This window comes from Athene cunicularia (genome assembly GCF_003259725.1).
Source record: "Athene cunicularia isolate RWA chromosome 1 unlocalized genomic scaffold, athCun1 chr1_part1, whole genome shotgun sequence".
In the NCBI taxonomy this organism is placed as follows: Eukaryota; Metazoa; Chordata; class Aves; order Strigiformes; family Strigidae; genus Athene; species Athene cunicularia.
The window spans coordinates 91,815,478-91,825,825 of record NW_020799091.1 but is presented as its reverse complement, the minus strand read 5'-3'; positions in this window follow the sequence as shown (position 1 = coordinate 91,825,825).

The following is a 10,348-nucleotide window of genomic DNA, read 5'->3' as shown; positions in this document are numbered from 1 at the left end:
CGGCCGGTGCCCCCGCCGCGCTGCCCACCTTCCCTATTACACGGGAGGCGGAACGGGGAGAAGTGACCCCATGTTTCCTCAGCCACCATGATTAACCACCTAACCACCGCTCAGGCTGGCTGCAGCAAGCGGCAACCACTTCCCACCCCTTTTCTTCTCCTCCCCCCTATATCCCATTCCTGGCACACCCATCAAGGATTGCCTATTGGGGAAGGGAGAGGGAAGCGATCTCTCTCTAGATCCACCTATTCACTGAGTGTCCGCATATTTGTGCGCCAGGTGTTGGTTTTTCCTCTTCTTTGCTGCATAATAACCAGCTTGTTAGCGGCAGTACTAGTGACGCTCGGGTAGTGCTCGGTTTTCGTCCAGATCTTCCCCTCCACTCTCATCCGTATGGAAATAGAGATGCATAAGGCACTAGGAGTGCTTGGCTTTTTGAGTCTTATTATGCAACTGCTATTAAACCGATGTTCGAGGTTGCTTGTATCAAACCTAGGAGTTGAGGTAGTTGCTGGCGTTCCTCAGCTGCCTCTTTTGGGTAAGCATTGTTCCAGGGTGGATGAAAATGACAGTTCAAGTCTCAATCTGTGTAATCACACCAAGAAAATGCATAGAATCCCCCAGATCAGATGGTGATAAAGAATTAAAGCTGAACTGCATTCTCCCTTCCCGCCACCCCTCATATTTTTGTGACTGCCCAGTTTCGGAATCCATTATTTAATTTATTCGTCATCTTTCATGTATTTTCTGTAGTTGTGTCTGTGTTGCAAAATGGACATAAAAGATGTAGCAATATTGTGACTTCCTAATTTTCTGTATGTTTCTGATTTCAAAGCTGAGATTGCTGTGGAAGCTTTAGTAGTGACACTACTGTTCAGTGTGTTTGCAGCTTTTTGTTCCTAACAATGAATTTTATAAGGATTAATTGTTCACCCCGTTTTGATTATAAACAAAGATTATTTTTTTTCTGCATGTGTTGTCTTGCCCACTCTCTACCAATACGCTTTTCAGTTCATATCAAGTGCTGTCTACTTTCAAAGCTAGGGCTAAAAATATTCTAGAATTAATCTTTCCTCAGGATTATGCTAAAATGCTAGTCTTGGACTTAGCAGGTGACTTTGTTGTCAGCAGAAGTTTCAGCACTCAGTTCTGTCATTTCAAAAGGTACTACTACCTTTCTCTTAAGTCAAACAACTTTTTACAGTTATTAAGATTAAAGGGTCTTGTTTGCTCTCATAAATGGTCAATGATAGCTTTAGCTTAAAGCTAGTTGTTGGTGAGGAGCCTCTGTAGCTGAGAAACCAAACTCTTAAATATATTTTGAAGACAGTTTTTTGGGACGCTCCTTTCACAAGTGGTTTTATGCGAACCACTGCAGCTCACACATGATTTTATTCGTACCTGATTACCGTTAGAAAGAAGGTGCAGTGATTATGCATGACCACACACCCTTTTAGAGAGTGGATGATTCACAGGGGTACAGATGACTGCACATCTCAAATGACTTTTTGTTTTGTGATTGGGGAATTTTTAAGAGAGTGCTCAAAAACTGTAGGTTAGGTATTGTCTACAGAAGTTCCATGTGAGATTTAGGTAGTATACATAGTGTTGTGATGTAACTAGATCTAACAGATAAATATTGAATCACAGTAGCATAATGATGCCAAGAGCACTGTAGCAAAAACAGGGTGCATCGCTGAAAATAGCAGCAGTGATGGTGTGAAGGGTTGATAGCTCGTTGTGATTGCTCAGGCTTTTCCTCACAGATGTCATGTCAGTCCTCAAAAAACCATTTAAAATAAATACACAATTTAATGTACAGTTGTATAAGTAGTGTTCTGTTCCTTCACAATCTTCCAAGTCACACAGGTGGCTTCCAGGGAACTGGGGATGCCGCATCTTTATTTAGCTTACAGGTTTTGGCTTCCACCTTGCTCATCTTCAAGCAACTTGAGGAAAGCTGCTGTAAATCTGCTTTGAATTGCTATGTATGCATCTTACTAAACATCTTTCAGTGAAACATCCACTAAATGTCTGCACATTTCTATGATTTATTATTGATTGATACAGTAATTTAGTTCTTGCAAATAGCACATCTGGCCCTGATTTGCATTTCAGACACATGAAATATTAAAACATGTAATTTATTTTTCCTAAATAGGTAGTTACCACTGTCATTTAAGGTAGTAAGAGGTATTTTCACGAAGGGTATGGAAAAGAGATCTTTGCCTGTAAAGTGTCTGAATATTTAGTCAAAGTTCCTGTACAATTTACTGGAGAAATAAGGAGACAGCATGCCATCCAATTTGTTGAGGCATATTCTGATCTTTAGGATAAACTTTAAACACTTTTAAATACAATAAACTGATAAGACTGAGTTTGTGTAAATGCAGTAATAGGTTTTGGTGTGCTGGAGTGTGAAACAATTATAATGCAATAGTATATGAATGAATTGATTGGAGTGACAGTGGTAAACTGTTTATTGTGTGACATTTAATGTGTTTAAGTTCTGCAAGCATGCATTTTTCATTCTGAGTTGGTGTGGGAGAAAAGAAAGGCCAGGAGGGATAGAGAGAAATTCTAGTTCATGTTTCCTTTAGAAAAATAATTAAGGGAAATCTTCATTTGCATATATTTCCAGTGTACCTGTCCATTGCTGAAAGGTATATAGAGATAAAAATCGGAATAATAATCCCGATTTCTTGTTGAATTTTTTAAAGTGACATTATGACACTAACATTAGTTGTGTAGTTTTAAATTAGCAGATGTGTTATGTTATAGGTTACTGTCTTGTCTTCAGACTTGGCTGACACAAACACACTTCAAGCAAGAAGTAAATTTGGGATTTCTATATTAGCGCTTTTTTTTTAATTTTTTTTTCTCTCCAGACTTGCTTTCAGGTATCTTGAGAGACTGGTTTTGAAGAGATTGATTGTGTATTCTCAATCAAACATATTTAAGTCTTCTGTTATGTTGATCAGACTGTGCATTTGATTGACAATTCACAGATAATAGTGCTAAGTGTATTTTATTTTTTTAATTAAAGTTTTCATTCAAAATGCATTGAGTAGTTTATAAAACATAGGTGTAGAGTTGAAATGTCTTGGGTATTCATCTGAGGGCAAAACTGCTCTGAGTTTTTCATAGGAGCTCCACATACACATAGCAGTAGTTTTCTTTATGCCAAAGAGAGAATGCCCGTCTTTAGTTGGTATTGAATCTAGAAGACTGAAGCATGGCTTTTATGATAGACAGAGTCCTTGTTTTGCAAGGACTTTATTTTACTTTATATGGTTTTGAGTTTCTGTACCTCTTAAGGTTCATATCAGTTTATGTTAACATTAGAGGAGTACCATAAAGATTATCTGGCCTTTCTAACAGTAGGGTTGCAAATACTATGTAGTAAAGCTGATAAAAGTTTATTTGTGTTAAAAAGATCACAGTTGAAATCATTAGTCTTCATATTGATAGTCACTTAAACCGTAAATCTTTGTAATTTTGTCTTACATTTGTGAACCGTATATATGTGCAATCACTGTGCTTAATAGTAGTGTGGTCCTCTGGATTTTTAGTACCAAAGTATAATGTGATGACCGGTACTAATACTATTGCAGCTTTCAGGACATTCTCTGCAATATGTCTGGGTTCAGTCTAGTCGTTTTCTGCACTGCATGCTTGAGGATTTTAGTTTGTTTTCATCTCTCCTTCACCTGTGATGGGATGATTCTCTCTGCTTGGGCTCTTCCATCTACTAAAGAGTTAAAGTGATCTCTTAAGATAGTGTACAAGTCAGCTAATATGGCCACCAAAAAAAACCCAAGAAACCCTTTTCTTTGCATATCAGATAAGCATGCAAGAGGATACCTAGGTAAGGATCCAAAGCATGGTCGGAGAGAGCCTTTGCTTCAGCTTAGGTGTAAGCTGAACTGTTTTTTGGAGTGTCAAGTTAGTAACAACTTCTAATCAACTTAAACTGTGTTCTGAGCAAGTTACAATTTTTCTTGGGAGATCTCCAATGGTAAAAGGAATGCCTCCCTTATCGGAAACAGAAGTGCACAGCAAGCTTTGGTGTTTCAGTTACAATAGTGCTACTAGTGTTTAAGCCCCATTCTTACCAATATCTTTTTCTGAAATGAAAACAGCTAAGTAAGGTTTGGAATAATTTTTGGAGCTTGACCATAAAAGGTCCCCCTATAATAAGGGCTTAATTTTTCACTTCAGTTTGTATGAGAAGCAAAGGTGTCTTTCCAGAGAAATTACTAGAATACTGTTACAGGATAAATTTAGGACTAAAAGACCAAGGACTATTTCCTAATGTATTCTCAAATGATAGAATTGACCCTCCCTAGGTTATGGAGTGCCTTGCTCTTTTACTTTCATACCTTTTTGCTAGAACAGGGTAAGAAGGAGTAACCAGAAAGTTACTGTATACCTTCTGGTTTTTATTGTAATGTTCAATTTACAGTGGGGCCATACTCTTCTTCCAGGCTTAGAATTTGTCAGAATTCTTGTATTGTCAATATTTTGAGAAGACACAGTTGATGCGTAGTTTTTACAGACTTACAAAGTTCACTGTGTGCTCTTAAGTCATGTATATTTTCCTTCCACCAGAGATTTCTAAATAGCACTTGGTTAGATAGAGTTTCACTTGGCTCCTTCACCTGTTTCTTTGGCTACCCAATAGCATGTTTAACTGCTTGCAGGTACTCCAATTTAATTTTTGACCCAATTTTTTGGATAGTGTGGACATAAGCAGTTACTCATAGCATTTAATATTGAATACGTTTCCTAGGATATGTGAATTAAGAAAGCGATAAAGAACTTCCCTCTGAAAAAAATTTTTAGAAGTAAAAGCTGGGGTGTAAGTCCCATATGGGCATTTAAACTGGTATAAAATATGATCTGTTTCACTTCAGGAAAGTTTAGAAAGTGTTTAGGAAGCACTTGCAGCTAAGTTGAAAAACTAGTTTTATCTCTTCAAAGTGTCAGTTCTGTTGTAGTTGAGATTGGGAAACCCTTACAGTTTTAAAGTGTGCATTGTCTAGGGAACACATGATTCTTAGGTGACTTGTGACTTCATTTAAACTCACTGTTACCAGGGTTTGGAAGGTAGTTCATATTTGGAAATTTTTTGATCTGAGGGGCTCTAGGGGTAAGGAGAAAAGGAAAAGTCTTAGGTGTAATGAGGCTGAGGCTTGTCAGATACACTGACCTTTAGGATATTCAGAACATTATGAAATCTGTCTCTGGCTATCTTCTTGTGCAGGTGCATACAGTATACATTTTTCTTTTGTGCCTTCAGGATTCATTATGGACTTTCCCAGTATTGGAGCTGATCTTTTTTTTTTTTTTTTTTTAATAAAACAGAGCCTTTACAAAGGTGGTGCCCGGTTCATTGTTTTTCACCCCAAAACTTCTCAAGTTTTATGCTTTTTTGATGGAGTACTTTATTGCTCTTTCAGAGGGAAAAAAGCAAAATATCCACAACAAAAAAACCCAACCCACAAACCAAAAGAAAAAAATTCGTAGTATTTATCCTAAAGGGAATTTTAACTTGTTCTGACAAGATCTTTAGATATGTTCCTCTATCTTCTTTATTTTACCACTTTTGTTTTGTGGAGAGGGTCTATAAGTAAAAACTTTGGCTGCATTCCTCATGTTCTAACTTAGAGAAGACAGACAAAAGGGTCTCCTCTCCTATTACTTACTTTCACCCTGCTCCAGGGAAATCTTGCAGCTGTTGCTACAAATGGAGTTGTCAGCTGCCCACTTTCCTCCTTTTTTTTTGGCTCCAGATGTTGTTCCTGATGCTGAACAGAGAGGGAACAGTTCTGAGTAGTGGCAAAGCTCTAATGTACACTCTATTAGAGGGATCTATACACTTGTGAATGGAAGGGACAGTGAAAAAGCAAGGTAATCTTATCTCCCTTCTCAAAACGACCCCTCCACCCCCCTCTTTCTGGTTAGGAAAAGATGATATAGAAGTTGGGGGTAAGGGTAGCCTGGAGAGATTAAAAAAATGTAGGGAATGATATATTTTAGGATCTTTCCTGCATCAATACTGATCTGACCTAGTGACTTTTTGTGAAACAGAACATATTTTTGTGGAGGTCTTTAGGTTTGCCAGGGTGACTTGAATCCAGCAGGACTAGATAGGTTGAGTTCAGGTGGGTTTAGAGAAAACACCTGTCTGGTCATTGCTGGTCTAGCTGCAGAGCAGCTAACCAGGGTGGGAATTGAAGCAAAATCCTGCATTTCCATAATCTTGCAGCCTCTTTAAGTATAACATGATTACTGAATGAGAGCTGTGTCAAGTTGTAGCTGGTCTATAGATTCTGGAAACATGGCAGTAGTAATGTTGCTCCTCTTTTTGCCCCTGTATAAGGCACTGCAGGAATATGAGTGCAGTTTTATGATGTGAGCTGAATTAAGTTTGCTGCTGGAAGAGGGAGGCCTCGCTCTCTTCATGTGCTTCTATGGACTGTGTGATCCACCCTTCCTCTGTGCCAGCTTTAGCGTTCATCTGATCTGTATAAGCCAGGTGTACTACAGAAATGTTCACCTGTTGAATCATGTATTGTTCTGCTGTTTTCATTGGCTTGACTAGACCTACAATGTGGTCAGGACTAGCTCAAGCTAGAAGACAGGGATGGAAAGAGAAGGTGCATATCATAAAGGCCATATCATAAAATACTTTGTTGTTGTTTTTTAAAGCATGTTTGGCTTTTTTTGCGTTGTGCACAGAAAAATAACCTCCAAACTCTTTCCTGCAATAATCCAGAAAATGGTAAGGAAAGAGAAGAAAAAGGGAAAGGTGGGGTTTTTTTTAGGTTTTCTTAAAGGAAAAAAAAGTTTCAAATTAACAAACTATTATTAACACCCACAAAAAAAATCACACTTTTGCTTCTATGTTCTTAATTTGCTGCTTCTTTCTACACACAGACATTCCCCATAATTAAAACCAGATACTAGCTTTATGTCAGGACTTCACCTCATTCAGGGTTTAAATTGGATACACAATAGAGTCAAATTTAAGTTAAGAATGAAACTTGTAATATGGGATATTTATTTTTTGAATATTTGAGTTAACTCTTTCAAGCATATTAGCTTATGGCATGGTTAGATGATCATCAAGTGTGCATGTATTTTGTTGGGTCCTTCAGGACATAAATATTATCAGTTGGATGTACTGTGAACCACAAGCATACTTTGAGTGCTTCTAATTTTTATAGAAACCAAATCTAGGTCTGTTACTTCTGGTTCTGATGTGATTATGTGCAAATATGGCAGCATATTTAGGAAAATTCAAGAAATTCAACCCCAAAATTTTCTTGTTACCTGTTTTGAAATTTTGTTTTGCTTGAAGCCTAAATTAAAAATTTATTGATTGCTTTGATCAAGAACTTGTTTCAGTTAAAATATTTTCTGCTTTTTTAAAATTATTATTAATTTTTTAGGAGCAATTCTGTGTTAGTATACCTAGATCAAGTTTAGATTAAAAAGTACCAACTTCTGCTTACAGAAAACAGTTTTCCTTTCTGCAGCCCCCAAACTAGAGGTAATGTCTTTATTAGTGTGTTCCTGCAAGCGTCTTAATTCCAGAGCTTCAGCACTACAGAGATGAAAGCAACAAAAGGGGCTTTCAAAAATGAAGGTCAGACAGAACTGTTTTACTCAGTTATAGCTATTAGATTAAGTTTATTTCTTTGTTTCTTCTTTTTTCTCTGTGAAAAACATGGTTACCTGTTGGCTGGGTTTCTCAGATGTTCAGCCCTTAAGGTTCAGTTATTTTTAAAAGCATAAAGTAAACAGGGTGCTTAAAATATCAAGAGTTCTTTCTCTAATCTTAGATCTCAAGTGTGTCAGGTTTTTTTATCAGCTGCAGACGCTTCCAATTGGAAAGTATTCAATACTTTATAGCTGCCATTGAGACAGGATACTTTCTCAATCCTTGCAGATGTACCTTCTGTTTTTTGATTCTTAGTTTCTTAGTTGTTTGAAGTTTTCAGAAGTCTGGATTGTCTGTTTGCTCTGCTGGTTAGGGAATGTTTTCAAATAGATTGCTGGCTGTAGAGTTGTCTTCCTTGTGTTGTATGTATGAAATACAATTCTCTCAGAACACAGACTGGGAATCAAATTTTTTCTTTTTGCTTAGTGCATCATCATAGATGCGTCTTTTCCCTTAGTGATCTGGTGAATATTAAATTATTTCACAAAACATCATCTGGGAGTGTTGAGAATACATTTGTTTCCTATATCTTCTAGCCTGTGAGTGCTTTTTCAGGTGCTGTATGTTAGGGAGGGACTTGCATATGTGCCTTCCAGTTTCAGAGTGAATGTTCCAAGCACTGATGAGTGAGCAGCAGCTGCCACTGCACTGGACATGGATTGGCAGGTTGGTTCTGAGACCATGTCCTAATTATTAGCTAGGCAAAATATGTAGCAGAGCTGTTGGTTTGGGTATTCTTCTTAGTTGTAAGATACAGAGCAATATGTTGCTGCTGAGAGAGTGCTTTTCAAACATGCTAGGATCTTTTTGTTTTAGAATTAAACAACAAACTCAGAAGTGTAGAATTTTAGAGTATTCTCAGGGATGCAATTTAGCAGAAAGGTGAGATCACTTTCTGAAATGTCTGTGATTCTTTCCCTCTGAATATTTGCTGGTTTTCAGTATAGGGCTTTGGTTCTGATATTGCTAATGTTGATTTTTATTTTTTTTTTTAATAAAGTATTGCAGAAAACTAAGAGAAGAGTTGAAAATTCTCTTCCTGAAACTGAGCTTTGTTACAGTTGCAAAGCTGGGGAAAAACATGAGAATAATACCTTCCTGAAATGTAGTTTCAGATACATGGGTGGAACATTCAGAAGTCAGTGATGACTTCTGAGAATATTATTAATACATGGTAGATTTAAACATGCATATTTTGTTGAAAACTGTTTTAGAATGTTTTTTCTTACATGTGCTAAAAATTGATCTGTGAAGTCATTGCATTTAAAAATAATGCCTTACTGTGGTTTATATGTGTTTTTTCCAATGGGTTTCCATTTTTTTGGTCACTATTTTTAAAAGAGGAAAGAAAAAAACCTTGAAATATTTACTGTTTGAACAAAGCTGTAAGAATTATTAAGAAGTTTCCTTCTCATTTAACTTTTACTCTCAATTGATAGCTTGAGACTTTGCTGCCATCTCTAGTTTCTTGATGAAATTTATCTTGAGCTGCTGTTTGATCCTACATTTTCATCTGTACTCTTAAAAAGACAAATTTTGGCCAGATTTCATGACTTATTACTGTTAAAAGAACTTGTTTTGTAAAGCCTATATCAGTGAAGAAAATAGCTGTGCTGTGTTTATTTCCTTTAGAAAATATTAGGGAGTTTCTCTAAAGAGAAATACCTTGAATTCTTCCTTGCCTTATCTTCAGATACAGCTGTAGTTAATAAGCAAATTTGCAGCACTTTTTGCTCGCATTTTGGCTGTTAAAAATTTGCAAGTCACACCCCTGTTACTGTTCTTACTATGATATACTACCTTAAATTTTTAATCTTGTTTTCTGTAATTTTAAGAGGTGTTTCAGAAAGATTATAGTTTGGGTTTAGAGATGTATGTGGTGTCTTTTATGCATATTTATATCTTTCATAAAATGTAGTTTTGTTCATCTTCCTCCTTCCACGTTTGAGTGCTTTCAGAATGTCTTGAAGAAAAGATTATACTGGATCTGCCTCTGATTTCTCTGTTGGCTAATGAATATAGAACAGTTTTATTTTTTGCTAGTCTCTTCAGTACCAACATTTTACTTCCAATTTGTGTCAATATACCTTAATGTTTTAAGGGTTTCTCTGCCAGTTTTCATTCTTTCAGTGTTTCTTTTATAATATAAAGCTACTTGGTAGCTCTGCCAAAGCTTCTTTCTGGCTTTTTTTCCTCACTTTGCTTTCCATTTCTTTTTCATATAAATACTTTTGTATGTTGCTTCACACTGTACATGCTGGCCTACACTGAAATCTTGTCTAGTTTTCTTCAGATTCATTCCCAGACTGTAGGATACCTGTCAATCAGAATTCTGCACCCATGGAAACTGGCTTGTTGCAGAATCAAACTACAATTTCAGTTTCTAAAATCAAAGCTAACAAAAAGTTTCTCTAGTCCTCATAGTTACAAGAACCTTTGAAAAAGAGTAATTATTACAGTTTTATCTTTGAATCTGCAGCCAACTGCTGACTCTAGTGTTGGGACCTGGATTGTTTTCCTTAGAGGGAGTGGTACACAGTAACCTGCTTTGTTACTGTCTCCTGAAAGTCCTGATGACAGTTCAGGTACTTAATGTGATGCTGCCTTCTCCCCCCCCCC